The sequence below is a fragment of the Eublepharis macularius genome, chromosome 17 (genome assembly GCF_028583425.1).
Source record: "Eublepharis macularius isolate TG4126 chromosome 17, MPM_Emac_v1.0, whole genome shotgun sequence".
Lineage (NCBI taxonomy): Eukaryota > Metazoa > Chordata > Lepidosauria > Squamata > Eublepharidae > Eublepharis > Eublepharis macularius.
In genome coordinates, this window is record NC_072806.1 from 29,622,711 (window position 1) to 29,637,908 (window position 15,198).

General features: G+C 46.0%; 1 protein-coding gene across 1 annotated transcript in view; it reads right to left on the minus strand.

Annotated features, from left to right (window-relative positions):
- Window positions 1–10,945, minus strand: part of SLC6A4 (solute carrier family 6 member 4) — a 47,878-nt gene extending 36,933 nt beyond the window's left edge. The window contains exon 1 of the mRNA XM_055001664.1: window positions 10,691–10,945. The gene's annotated coding sequence lies outside the window, so the exon portion shown is untranslated. The remainder of the gene's footprint in view (window positions 1–10,690) is intronic.
- Between the last annotated feature and the right edge of the window lie 4,253 nt (window positions 10,946–15,198).

The window sequence follows — 15,198 nt, forward strand, 5'->3', positions numbered from 1 at the left end:
CAGGCATATATATGCATGAAAAAATGGCAGTTTAGATTGAGGAAGCGAGAGAGAGAGGCATATGGACACTGCTGTGAATCGGCAGAAGCTCTTTGGAAGTACAGGAGCTCGCTCTGTCTGGGGATCTGATGTAAAGCAGCAAATGCTACACAAAAGGCCCAAAGCCTTCAGTATGGAGTCTTCAAAAGTGAATCCGCCCAGGTAAACGCCAGTCCCTGGAACTCCCCAACACTTGGAGAAGTGGGACATGTGTAACAACAGAACCACTCCCTCAGCTTCAAAACCATAGGACTTTCATTAAAAAGATTTTTTTTAAAATTCTCTCCCAAGACATTTCTTTTTCTCTGTCTGTTTTAAAAGTTACCTTTCTCCTTGGCTTGTTTTCACAGTCACTTATGTCAGTCTGTACTGAACTAATATTAGCAGTTAGTAACTGGATACTTGGGTTCCCTCACCCCACTACCATTTCGTGTGTTGCTACAATTTGTGGGGAAGTATGTGAACGTGCTTTTTAAACACAACTTTTATTCTCTCAATGAATTTATTCTCTGTATTTTTTGACAATTCTTCTTTCCGGCTCACAGAATTTCTGTTTCTGGACTCACATTCACACCCCCAATCTGTCTGCTTTTATTTAGGACTGCTTTTATTTAACTTTGTGTCCATGTTTATTGGCAGTCCTAAATTGTGTTTTTAAACTTTGTTCTTATTCATTATTGTTATTTTATTTATATTGTTACCTGTCTTGAGTTCCTGCAAGGTAGAAAAGTGGCCAGTTCATGTCTCAAACAAACACACAAACAAACAAACAAACAAACAAACAAACAAACAAACAAACAAACAAAGCTACCACAGTCCTGAGCAGTTTGTGGCAATTTTTCCAAACCACTGTCACATTCAGTTGTGGGCCCCCCCAGCCCCACCCTCAGGGCCCTCTCTTTGTCTGTGGATTATCTTGTTTCACTTTCCAGTGCAAATTCTCTTCCAGGATACTACTGTATTTACTAAATTGCAAAACTAGTACACACCCCTCCCCCAGGTATGTCATCAAAAGTTGGGGGGCGGTTATGGTTATGTCCAATAATAAAAATATTTTTTAGAACAACATTTGGGAGGGGTTGCTTTTCAGCAGACCAATTTTCTCCCACTCCTCTGCCCCCACTTTGCAATACTCAACCACTGACAACATTTCACCCATCCTGAAGCGTGTTCAGTTCTCATCAGACTATTGTCTCTCCCCCATCTCTCCCCCACCCTCTCATTTTTATGTATACCCAGGAAAACCTTTGGCCTGTCATTCTCTCTCATCAGATTTAGCCTGCCCCATAGGGTGGTTATAAGGATAAAATTGATGAATAGGAAATGATGTTGTGATCCATTTGGGAAGAAAAGGGGGGGTATAAATTAGGGGCCTGGACATCTCCTGGAATTACAACTGGCTTTCAGGCTACAGAGCTCAGTTTCCTTCCTCTGGACAAAGTGGCTGCTTTGGAGGGTGGAGTCTATGGTGTTATGAGCCTCCTCCCGTCCCTAAACCCAGCCCACCCCAGGCTCCACCCCCAAATCGCCAGGAATTTCCCAACCTGCAGCTGGCAACCCTAGTATAAATACCTAAATAAAACAAACAATTCCCCCAAGTATGTAAAAGCCCCTATTTTGTCTATGGTTGGAATATTTTTGCTGTTTCCACTATTAGCGCAAGCCATTCCTTTTACTATTAGATAGAGTTGTAATAAGTTGGGGGCTAATGAGGAAATAGAAGGAGATTATCTGGAAGGTTTCCACCCCTTATATTTCCCCTTCCAGGATATTAGGGGCTTGAAGAGGCCAGTTTTCCCACCCTTCCAGTTTTCCATTTTCATCCCCTAACTTGATATTTAATGCTTTCAAATATTCTGTGCCTCCAAGAAAAGGATCGTGGCTATTCAATATTTTTCTGGATTAAAAAAAAAACATTTACAAGGACATGTTTTTCTGCATCTTAGTCAAGACAGAGTTTCTATGCTGATAAGGCGTTCAGCCCTGACGCTCCGTTTTAAAGGGACTCTCAACTGTAATTTATAATAGCTGTCAATGGCCTTAAACAATGGATGTGCACTATAAACAGAACTGTCATTTTGCAAACTTAGAACTTTGCACCCAGAGTGTAGCCAGCAGAATAAGGCATTCAAATTGCAGAAACAAGGAGGAGAAAAGCAGGCCGAAAAGAGAAAAATCCCTGGAATTTTAGCTGTTTGGACCAAACATCTTGATTGGCCTCAAATCTCAAGAATTAAAAAAAAAAAAGTTGAATGTCACCCTCTCCCTTCTTTGCTATGGAAACAGCAGAGGATCCCTGTCAGAGTAAATGCCAAGATGTAGTAGCACAACATGGATGTATTGTGCCAGTAGTCCGTCAGGTCTGGGGTGGATCCACTTCGCAGTTAGCCTGCGTACGGCTCTGGAAAGGGGGCTGCCACTCACAGAAACTGTAGCCGTGCAGCTGCAAGACTTTTGGATGCAATTCCCCTTTAGGGGTAAACTCCCACAGGCCAGGCTTCCTTCCACCATCCCTCGTTCACCTTTCCGCAAACTTTCTCCAGCTCTTTCAGCCAACCGCATCAAGGATAACAGTTTATTACTATCTATTTTTGTTCTAAGCCATTGCAAAGGTCAGTGTTATGCAAACTCGGGTTGGCTGTTCCTCAACTGCTGGAAGAGCCACTGGCACTAATAAAAACCATACAACCTGGACAGTGTTGCTGGCTGGGGGGACTTTGTTTTTACAAGTGCAATCTAACCCTTCCCAGGGGCCAAGTAGACCTCTGGAGCATTAAGAGTTGACTCTGCTCAGGGCAAAGGATGCCAAAGAGGTGGCCTCTCAGAAACAGAGAGACAGGAATGGAGCCTTAAGCCCAAAGAGGCTCTTTATCTGAGGGTTAGGCCCACAAAGACATGCCAGGGGTCAAACAAGCCACTTTAGAAATTGCACCGCCTTGGTAGCTCTGCAACATGTGTGTGGTTTAACTCAGAGATCCAATTTAAGCTCTGTCTTTGCTCAGAAGCCCCTAAGATTACTTCACATGGGCCAGCAGAAAGTCCTGGCACTGACAACTGAGCTCACAGATCAAATTCAGTATTTTTGCAGGGTAGGAATAGCAGGAGCCGGATTCAGTCTCCTAATGCTGCTCTCAGAAATAGCCCAGCCACCCCCACCTTCAAAATTTCACCATGTGTCACCAGCATGCTTTTTAAAGCTCATCTTCATAATCAGAAGGACTAGAAACTTGCTTTTAAAAATAAAGCAATCTAAGAGGTGCCGACTGACAAGCCATCTGTGGATCTTACAACCCATTCATGCAGCTGCCCAGCCAGTGGCCTTGGGAGGTGGTTGATAGTTGTCCCATCCTTGCTCTTATCGAGCAAGCAAAAGGCAGGGGCCACCAGGACGGAGGGTGGAGCTGTGTTCCACAGGACGGCGCACGAGATGTGCCTGTCTTCAATACTGCGCTGCTGCTTTGGGATGCTGTCTATTACAGGGATGGAGTCTGCAGCTGTACACATCTGTGCATCCAGGGCTGCATCTAGGAAATCTGCACTGCTAAATGGAGGCGACTTTATTAAGGATGGAGGGGCTCAGTTTGCACAGCAAAATAGGATCCCAACAACTGCCTGAAGAATAGAGCAATGACCTACAGAAGGGACTATGAATGGTTCTCATTATCAGAAGTAACTGATTTCATTATCAGAAGCCAACTGATCCCGTTATCAGAAGCTACTGTTTGCATCTACTCCCCCCTCCCCTCTCCACCTATATACCTCTGACCAGTTTCTTCTTGCCCTCCATGCATCTGACGAGGAGAACTGTGATTCTCGAAAGCTTATGCTACAGTAAAGTTGGTTCGTCTTAAAGGTGCTACTGGACTCTTTTCTGTTTTGCTAATCCAGACTAACAAGGCTAATTCCTCTGGATCTATCACCCTCAAGGCTCCAGGCAGAAGTCTTAGTCCCTCTCCATCACCCCCATCTCCAAAGCCTTTGTTTCTCAAATGCCCACCTTTGTGCTTCTCTGCCAGGGCTGGCCTCAAGGTTCAGGGCCAAACTACAAGTGACGAATGACACAGGTTGGACACTTGCCAGCTTCCCTCAAGTTTTGATGGGAAATGTAGGCAGCTTGGCGGAATGTTGGACAAGTGACAGTTGAAAAGTCCATGGGACAGCAGTCGGAGAGCCAGGCTGCAAGACCAGGATGCCTACATTTCCCATCAAAACTTGAGGGAAGCTGACAAGTGTCCAACCTGTGTCATTCATCACTTGTAGCTTGGCCCTCAGTGAAGTGCTCAGCCCCCACCCCAATTGCCTTTCCAGCCAGGAGCAGCCCATGGAGAAGAGGGGAGGGACAGTTCTCTTGCCCTATTAGAGCAGGGAGTGCTTTTAGGAAGGCAACACCCTTCTGTTTTGCTGCATGTCCCTCTTTCATGCTCATCGGTACCAGCAGGTCTAGAAAGAGCTGCAATGCCAACAGTGTACGAGGGGTAGCCTATTGCAAGGCATCGTGCCCAAGCTCCCCTCCCCTCCCCAGCCAGCCTTCTCCACTGCACCACTCAGGGTCTATCCCTGCCTCATTTGTACAAAATCTGTCCCAAGAACCATCCACAGCCTCACCTTTTCTACAGTTTGTGTCTCCACCTTGCCCTGTTTGCTGCTCGCATGAAAGCGGCTCTCCCTTTGCAAATACATCCCATCCATCAGGGATGTATTGCATTTGAAACCCACCAGGACCGATCTGTTGCCTTGGGGTTAAAAGACGAACAGCAGCATTTAACTCTTAAAGATATTCTATGCCAGTCAACATAGAAACAGGGAAATCTCTCTTCAATTTGCAAAAAAAAGAGCTATCCAACTGAATGCAAACTTTCCATTTTCCACTATGATGCATTCTACAAGTCAACCTTGCGGTTGTTGTTATTGGGGGCTGCGTTCCTGTCTTATCAGTGGAAATTCCAGACTCCTCAGTGCAAAGATCTTTGTTGCTCTCTCATGTTCTGAGTGCATTCATGGAATTGCCACAACAAACAAACCTTATTGTGTTCTCAGAAAGCCTTGGATATCGGTACTTGTAAGCAAAGGACCAAATTAATTTGTGCATCGGTCAGAATGGAATCATTTCACCCAAGAGGACAGGCTTAAACGGAACAACAGACTTAAGAGAAGCTGTTCCGGTTGCTGGCTTTTCCTTGGATTTATTTATTTAAAATATCTATATGCCCACCTGTCTTCTGCCAATCAGGATCCAAGGCACATAACATCTAATAATAGTAAAAAATAAAAATCAGATACGCTGAAACATTTTTTTTTTAAAGACAATACGGGAACAGCTAGAAAACATTCATTTTGCCCAAACTCTCAAACTGCTCCCAGGCTCAGTTTTGCAGCCTCGCCGGAAAGCTAGGAGGGCAAATGTCCTCTAGACCTCTTCTGGGAGGCTCCCCCAAATATGGAGCTACAAGCAAGAAGGTGCAGGCGGCTGCAGGAAAAAACTTTAGGCAGAAGGGCAAAGAAAGTAAACTCCGGGGAAAAGTGAAATTGCTGCAAGGGGACATGCAAGGAGAGGTAACCTTTCAAGTAAGAGGACCCCAATTTATTTATTTTTAGTTACTTTATACTCCATTTTTCTCCCAATGGGGACCCAAAGTGGCTCACAACACTTCTCCATTTTATCCTTATCACAGCCCTATGAGGTAGGCTAGACTGAGCGTGTGTGACTGGCCCAAGCAAACTTCCATGGCATAATGAGGAGTCGAACCTGGATTTCTGCAATCCTACACTTGAAGCAAAATAGTAAACCAGTAGCACCTTTAAGACTAACCAACTTTATTGTAGCATAAGCTTTCGAGAACTACAGCTCTCTTCGTCAGATGCATACCTATGGATCTTGAAAGTTTATGCTACAATAAATTTGGTTAGTCTTAAAGATGCTACTGGATTCTTTAGTATTTTGCTACTACAGCTTAACACGGCTAACTCCTCTGGACACTTGAAGCACTACGTCACACTGGCTCCCCAGGTCATGAAGGGTTTTAAAGAAAAGCACCAGCACCTTGAATTGGACCCTGGAGGAGGCAGACAGACAGCTAGCAGAGGGACCTGCCGATAGAAGTAACACAGTCCTGTTGGCCAATCCCAATAGCAGCAGGCATTGTGTTTTGCACCAGCTGAACTTTCCAGATCATCTTCAAGGGCAGCCCCATGTACAGCATGTTACAGTAATCCAGCCTTGAGAGTACTGAAGCATAAATCAGAACTCCCAGATCTGGTATCTGCAAGGAGGGAGTCAGCTTCTTAACTATATGAAGTTGCGGGGGGGGGGGGGTTGTTCTTGGTTGCAATTGTCTGTTTCTCCAGGAGGCGGCTAGGATCTGGACAGAGTCTTTTCAGGGAAAGTGCACCCTGTTGGTGGCAGGGAGGGCCATGCAATTTAAAGCCACAGCCTTCCCAGCCAGCATCACCTTCATCTTTGCTGGATTCTTCTTCAGTTCTCTCTCAGCCCCTGAACCACTGCATCCAGTCAGACGCCGGACCAAGGCAGAGATGGCACCAGTCTCATTCAAGGTCCTTGTGCTTGTGTTAAACGACAAAGAACCTTGCAGAACCTCCATGCCAGGTCCTGAGGGGAGGACCTTTTTGTAATCAAGCTGGTTAAAAAGACAGAAGCCATTTCAACACTGCCCCAACCCAGACTCCACCTCACCTTCTAGGCGCCCCATAGCATGTACACATAGGCACTGTATCAAAGGCCACCAAGAGCTCTAATAGCAACAACAGAGGTGAATTCTTTTACCCATCCAAAGACAGAGATCTTCCACCAGCACCATTGCAGCCAGCTTTCCCAAACCCAGGCCTGAAGCCAGGCTGAAACGTTCAAGGGCAGACAGGGTGAAAGGCAGCATGGCTTAGCAGTGACCAGCAGTGTGGTGTAGTGGTTAGACTGTTGGACTACAATCTGGGAAATTCCAGGTTCAAATCCCCATTCTCCCATGGAAGCTTGTTGAGTAGCCTTAGACCAGTTGTTCACTCTCAACCTAACCTACCTCACAGGGCTGTTGAGAGGAGAGGAGAATGACATAGGACAGTTGGGTTCTTTTCTTCTCAATGAGAATCTAACTGGCAGGGGTGTAAGTGAAGTTAAAGACAGATGTTTCGTCCAGGTTTTCCTGGGGTTGCTCAGCCACTACCCATTCATGAACTTTTCCAAAAAGGGAAGAGCTGAAACAGGCCTATAAGTAGCCAAGACCTGCTACTTTGGAAGCCTTCTTGAGTCTGTCAAAGAAACACTGGCGATCCTCTGAATTTGAGCACCCAAAGCTCTGTTGCAAGATTTTGTAACCCAAAAAGTGCATGGATCTAAACTACTAGGAGTAGCATTCACACTCCCCCAGGGCTGGGCCAGCGTCCGTTAGGGAGGCCAAACTGAACTGATCTACACAACTGCAACAAGTTGGTGGTGCTGCTAACTCTACCACCTATGTACTGAACAAAACAGCATCTAAGTTGGTGTGGACCTGAGAGGCTTTTCCCCAAGTGTGTGAAAACATTGCAGTTAAATGCCAAATCACTAACATTTGACGACTCACTTCGAGGAGCTGTCAACCGTCTAGCAACAAGGAATTGCTGGAAGTGATTCATCCAAAGCAACGGTGGCAGAGAAATAAGATTACTTTGCCTCCATCACCACCACCTCATGGGCTTTACGATGAGATTTAGAGGGTTTTCTGTCAGATTTAGCCAGCGTTTCTCTCCAGCAACAGTCCAGGCATCTAGCTGCCCTCTTTAATACTCCCAGCTGCCCCATAAACCTGGAGTCCAGCATTCTTATTGAGGGCAGTGCAAGGCCCTGCAAAGTGACCCGTCCTATTGTCTGGCAGAGCCTGACATGCCGGACTCCCACGAAGCTTTCCACAGAGTCACCATTCAGCTCCACAGATTCTTTAGCAACCCTTAACAGAATCCACCAGTCTTTCAAGGCAACTAACCTAACTGATACGCTGCCCTTGTTGAGGGAGAGGGCCATTGTTAACTGACCCCTCCGCAAATAATAGTCCAATATTGGCACAGACTGGATTTCCAAGCCCTCAGTCAGATCACCAAAAACCTACTCAGGATAGCGAGAGAGTTTTTCATGCATTGGGCCCATTACAACCCGGGCAGCCATGATATATCTCGATCCTCCGCAAAGATATCAAAATCCCCCAAGACCAACAGTCTAGGTGGTTACAGCACTAAGCTATAGATCACACTTCTGCCAGCTCAGACTGTATATCCAATGGAAAGCTAGGTGGACAGTAAACCAAAAGGGACCTCCAATCTACCCCTCAGAGCCAAGCTACAAGGGATGAATGACACTTGCCTGGCAAGTGAACAGACTCACGTGTATTCCTCCCTGTTCACTTGCGCTCCACTTGATCAAGTGAACAGGGAGGAATACACGTGAGTCTGTTCACTTGCCAGGCAAGTGTCATTCATCACTTGTAGCTTGGCTCTCAGTCCATGCTGGCAGCCATTTGCACTAGGAATCGGCCAAATGAAGAGAACTCTCACAGGTCAGCTGCCACCAGATCAAGGGCTGACACCATAAGAACTGTCAAGTCCGGCATCTTTCTCTAAGAGTGACAAGCCAGATGTATCTAGGAACGTGAAGGCAAAGGGGAAAGTCTAGGGGAGAGTCTCATTTAATGGAGGTTTCATTTAATCACTGTGGCTAATACCTGTCACTAGCCCTGTGAAATGACGTAATCCTTCTTCAAAGCTATCTAACATTAGCGACTATCCCCACAAGTTAAAGACGGCAGACCATTCATCTGATTTAGGGGGCTACAGTTTCATTGTTACGATATGCAAAGGTGGTTTTAAAAAGATAGAGTTAGATCCTGGTCCAATAGCATCTTAAAGACCAACTAGATTTCCAAGGTATGAACTTTCAAGAGTCAAAGATAGATTAATGAAGGTTTACAGAAGCCACCTCTCACAGAAATTGGGCAATGTTCTGTGGTACTCAAAAACTTGCATATTCCTATCCCAACCTAAGTGAGTCCGATCCTAATTATGCTTTTGCATGAACTTGTCTTAAACAGCAGGGGTTTAGCCCGGCAGTAAAGGACTTCCCTTGGGAAGTACCCGCTGTCGGCCAAGATCAGCACCGCTGCCGTTACTACCGGAGCAAACATTCTGAGAGGGTCAAGGGAAAGAATCGCTGTTTCCTGCCTCATCTCTTTGGGGCTGACAGAGCAGCTGCTGGCTGAACTGTCAAGCGCCTTCCAACTAAAAAAGAGTGGGTAATGTTTGCTGAAGCAAAATAAACGGTTCAGCACAGAAACAACAGCTCTGAACGCTGCCGGTTGAAGACTTTGAGCTGCCACCTTCTGAAGCTTAAATTGCAAGTCTAGAAATATTCAAATCCCATCTTGCCAAATGATTTCCCAGGAGAGCCAGTCAGAATCAGGCCAAAACAGAATTCTGTGGAGTGGGACGAATCAGTCTCAACTGAGGAGATACATTAGGAAATGCTAAATCCACCCCATCTCAAAGTTGTAAGACCCAAGACAGGGGAGGGGAGAAGACCGCTTTGATCACTATTTGTGTAGTAAGCACAAATGGAGGCAAAGTCTTTGTGCCTACTGCCGGCACTCTGTAAATGAAAAAGAAAATCCGTGCATGTTGTCTTCCTCCCCTTAACTTTCTCCAGCTTCTTTCCTGTGCTGGTGGAAGACAGAATCATAGCTATTCTGTCTGTTTCTCGGCATAAGCATGTGTGTCTGTAACAATTCATTTGTCTAATCCTCTGAGCATCATTTGTTCATTCAAGCTAGAACTTGTAACCGGAATATATGGAATGGGAGCCTCTCCGGGTTGCCTGGGGATAAAATTCTCCCTGACTGCTTTAGGTAAGAGCCGTTCTAAAAACAATTGCTTAAAAATTAATCAAGAAAAATCATACCGCTGGCTAGTGCAATTTTTCTGTCTATCCACACACAAAAAGGCAACCTGCATTTGTCATTTTCTGCCTTGGCTTTTTAAAATATATATATATATACTACACAGTTTTCACTGAAAACAACATTTCAACTGACAGCACAGCTAAGTTAGACAAAAAGAACTTTTCTCTGAAAATTGTTGAAACATGTTCTGCGCCCATCACTGCCTGTCATTACTGTATAAGTAAGTGTGGGGCTGGAACCATGAGCAATTGAGAACCACGAGAAATCAAGGCATGGAGACACTTTTGACACCACGAGAAATCGAGGCACGGAGATACTTTTGACACCACGAGAAATCGAGGCACGGAGACACTTTTGACACCACGAGAAATTGAGGCACGGAGACACTTTTGACACCACAATAGCAAGCTGTCTTCAAAAAATTTGAGACAGATTTTTACCCCTCCTCTTGGGGTTCTGGGTGATGCTCCTTAATTTTTTTTTTTAATGGAGCCACGGACCTGAAGGAAGAGTATGTTAAACCAAAGCAAACTTTAAAAACTTACTGTGCAGGCTCGAATGTTACTGTTGCTTTCCTGGATTTTGTAATCAAGGTTGCATGTGGGAGAAGAAAGAGCCAAGGGGTGGGTGTGAAGAACCCCCTTTGTAGTTTCCATCTCGTCACACAGAACATGTTTCAACTTTGCCCTACAGACACACATTCACGCACCCAGTACCTGCTCTTCCGGGGAGGTTGGTGCCACTTCGCTCCGCCTGGACTTCTCCGGCTCACCCAGGTCCGACATTTGCTTCAGCGCCTCTGGACCATTTGGCATGATGGGGAGGCCTTTTGTACACCCTCCTCACATGGTCTGATTCCCAGATAATCTGCTGCCAAAGAGCTCTTTAAGAATTTTTTACGTCACCTTCTTTCTCTCTCTCTCTCTTTTTTTTATAAAAGTCAAATAAACTTTCTCCTTTTCCAGGATGACAGCTCCAACTTTCCTCTGAGAGGTTGGCGGGGGGGGGGGGGAACGACAATGTAAACTTGCCGGCTCTCAACTGTCAAAGAGAGCAGGGTGAAAGAGCCTGTTAAGAAAGCCGGACAGGCAGAACGAGGGGGCGGAGGAGGGGGGAAAGCGAGAGTCTCGGAAATCAGAGTTCCTTCATGTGCAGCTATAAATGGGAGGAGGAGAAGGAGGGGGGAACTGCCAATTGCATTGCATTGCATTTGCGGGCTGGAAAGAGATGGGGGGGCAAGCCTGGGCAGGTGGAACACTGCTCTAGGTAAGGGAGGGACTGCTTCACCGTCTTTGGGGGAACAGCAAAAAGAACAAGCGCATTGTTCCCCCCTTATTCATCAAATCCATTGGTGTCCGGATTTTTTAAAAAGCAGAAATGGGGGGAGGAGAGGCTAAGATTAAATTCCCGACAGAAATTGTTCCCAAGCTGGACTTGGTGGCTTTTAATCCTCCCAGGGCTCCCCCTCTCCCTCAGATAAAACCGCTGAAGGAATCAGCCCCTCGTTTCCACCTTCACTTCTCTGGACTGAGGAATCTTTAAAGAAACTTTGCCTTCTGCTAAAGTCTAAGGCATGTCCACTCCCACCCCGGTAGCACCCCACAACCGCTTCTGCAACATGGCAAGGATTCCTGGATTGGCCTTATTGGACGCCTTATTGACCCCTCTAGAGCAACTGCTAACTTGCCACACGGCAGGGGTTGAGCCAGCCGTGATCGGAGACGGCACGGCACACCAGAGTGGCAAGGAAGAAGACCTGAGTTTCGGGTTGTCAATCCTAGACTGGGAAACTCTTGGGGGCGGGGGATTTGGGGAGCTCAGAGTAGAATGCCACAGAGTCCACCCTCCAAAATAGTCAGTATCTCCAGGGGAATTGATCTCTGTAGTCCGGAGAACAGTTGTAATCTTGGGAAATCTCCAGGTCCCAACAGGATTTTGGCAACCCTGCTGGAGTTATATAAGGCCAGAAAGACCGGCACAGACTCCCTTCTGCACCCCAGAAATACAAGCCGTGAGGCATAAGAAAGAGGCGGATTAAGAGATCTAAGCAATGGCAGCAAACTTAAGAACTGAACAAGGCTGGGACACCTTCTCTCCCCCCCCCCGCCCTCGCTCAGTTTCTTTCCCCAAAGGATAGGACCAGAATCGCGCTGCCACCATCTGAAGGTTAGTGATGGTACTACAGAACTATCCAGAGGAATGAATGGGGTGGGTTGTGTCTGGGCTATCTGTGAGATGGGAAGGACGCTACTGCCTCTTAGGATGTCAGGGCATGAGATGGCCCTTAGCCTGTTCCCCCTTAAAAAAAACCCTTATGATTTTATAAAACAATTTATTGCAGCTGCCCATTGTGAGCTCCAAAGGGCTTAGGATTAAAAGAGATGGAAATTGTTAGAAACGTAACCGGAGTTTCATAAAGCAAAAGGCTCTCACATCTCCCAAGAGATGACGAATCCAGATTACCGCAATAAGTTCCCATAAACCTCTTTAGGCAAGCAGCAGGTAGCAGACACAAGAGTTTCTCTTTTTAAAAATATAGGATGGGATCCAAAGAACAATGCAACGTGTCCCTCATACTCAAGGAAGGGGTGGGCAGCATTGCTCAAAGCCCTCCCCACCCCCATGCTGCATGGCCAATCACTTTTGCAAAGGATGCTGTGCAATGAAAAGAGAAATCCAAACTTCCAGATGCCTGCCCTCCAAAAAGGGCTCTTGGGATCCCAGGAGATCCACCTCCCCCTCCCCCCTCCCCCAGGAAGCTTCCCTAGGTCACCTGATCTGACACATGCTGCTGAAAGTTGCCTTGCGCAGTTGTGAAACGCATGGGACACTGCTCTGGGCACCTTCCAGCAAGGCTGGGAGAGAAATGCGGCAGGCCAGCGGCCATCTGTCTTTCAACGAGTGGCTTCCTGATGTGCCCACACCTCCCACGCCCAGTGGCCATTTCGTGACTGTGCCAAAGTGCAGCCAAACAGGAGAGAAATAACCACAGTCTCCACCGTGGCCACCCCAGATTCGGGACGAACTTCTCCTCCTGCCAAGCTGTACCGGAACAGATAAGCATGCGATGTACAATTGCTCAAAGTCTTCCAAACAAAACAACGCTTTATAAGCCTCCGAGCTTTTTCTTCTGCTCCCCCTCGTCAGACTCAGTCACCGTTACCATTGCTCCCGTCAGCCCTTGGGCTAGCCCATTGGTTGCATAAGCCAAAACTGTAATCCACTTGGAAGGCTGCAGGCTCTTAAGTAATATTAAGGAAATTAGAAATGGGCCGCTTGGAGGGGACACTTGGAGAGAAGAAAAGGGCCCTGTGCTTTAAAATAGTACCACGGAGCGTAAGTAACAAAGGACTTGGATTTACACTGGAACCAAGCAAAGTTTTACTCCAAAATAGCTCCAGGTCAATGCAGTTCTTGAAGCACATCTACAGTTAAGCATTAGAGCTACCAACCGTCAGGTGAGGCTTGGAGATCTCCCAGAATTACAACTGATCTCTATACTATAGAGATCAATTCCCATGAGAAAATGGTTGCTTTAGAGGTTTGCATTATACCCTGGCTTCTCCAGGTCCCACCCCATATCTCCAGGAATTTCCCAAGCCAGAGCTGGCAACCCAATTTAGCATGGTCTACGAGTGACCAAAGTGCCTGTGGGGGGCCTTGTAGGATGCCCCCAAGGCCAGACCTGGGAAATGTTCTCTGCCCAAACTGATGTACTGCCCTCCTAATGGAACCTCTGTCTTTTTGATACTTTCCCCCCGTTTTTCCCTAAGCATCCCTGAATCCGCCTGGATTTCACAGGCATTTCCTTCCAGCTCCTCTGTTTGCCTAACTACAGCTACAAGGGAAAGGATGCAGAAGGCCCAAGCTAGAAAAGATCAGGAAAAAAATGCTGATTCCCAATGTTGCATATATTCAAGTTGTGTTTGAAAATTACTCTGCAATATATATATCAATATATCCTCTTGCTAACTCTGACCCTTGGCTTTACACACTCAATCTCTCGGGATCAGAATTCCCAGATACTCATTGCTGAGTAGGTCAGTGTATCATTGTAACATACTGAGAATCTGTCTTGATAGTTATTCTAGGAAAAACACAACAGGGTTCCACTTTTAGTTGGTTCAAACCAACTTCAGACTGCTCTCGTTGCTTTATTGCTTTTCTTGACGCTGGCAAATAAACTTCAGCCAAGTCATAACTGCCAAAATGGCTCCGATTTTTTTCTTTGTTCCCCCCCTCCAAACTGGAGGGTATCCTGAATAAAATTTGAGGAATACTACCCACCCACGTTAGTGTTTTACTCCACCTTTGCTTCCAAACTGTTTCATGTGCAAGCTGTCCTCTAATAGTTCAGTTTCCAGGTTTCTCCCTGCATAGCTACATTTTTTTTTTAAAGAACAGTGTCCAAGCATGTTTGCATGTCATCTGGGGTAGAAGGCTCACACTTTCAAAAGTTCCACCCACATTGGTTCTGTCCTTCTATCCGCTCCTTGCAGCTACCATTTTCCCCACTCTACAACTGGAGGTTTTTAAATATTTCAAGGGTAATAGCTATAGTGTGAAAAAGTTCTCAAGATCTATTGCAGTGATCTGCTAATTCCTGTGAACGCCTTTCTTGCACTTTAAAAGTCTCTAGCTCTTTTCATTGTGGAGATATAACTGGAAAAGCATGGACATTAAAAGGAGGCACAAGCTGTATGACAGGTGGAGCAGACTGGGAATTCACCACTCAGTGGATGCTGTCAGCCATTTTAGAGTCTTTGAAACTTAGCAGATGTACTTAGGCTTTGTTAAGAAGACAGACTAGGATTCCAACAGTGAAACCGGGCTGTCATGTCTGGCCGTTTGCCAAGAGAGGAACTCACAGTCCACTACTAAAAGACAAACGGAAATGTAGTTTCAGAGGTCACCCAAAAGCTTCACAATTGTTTTACACATGTATTAACTGAGTAAGTTGAAAATGGAGCTTTGGAACTTCAGTGGAACATGGTGAGCAAGCCCAAAGATGCCATAGCTCCAAGTCTAAATATATCTGAAGAAGGGAGCTCTGACTCTTGAAAGTTCATATCCTGGAATTCTAGTTGGTCTTTAAGGGGCTATTGGACTCAAACCATGCTTAGGACACAGAGGGATCGGACAAACCCTCAGCAAGATCTTATTTGGACTCGGATCTCTGAAGGTGTCATTGAATAAGCGTTTGGCTTATTTTGAGCAGGCAAGG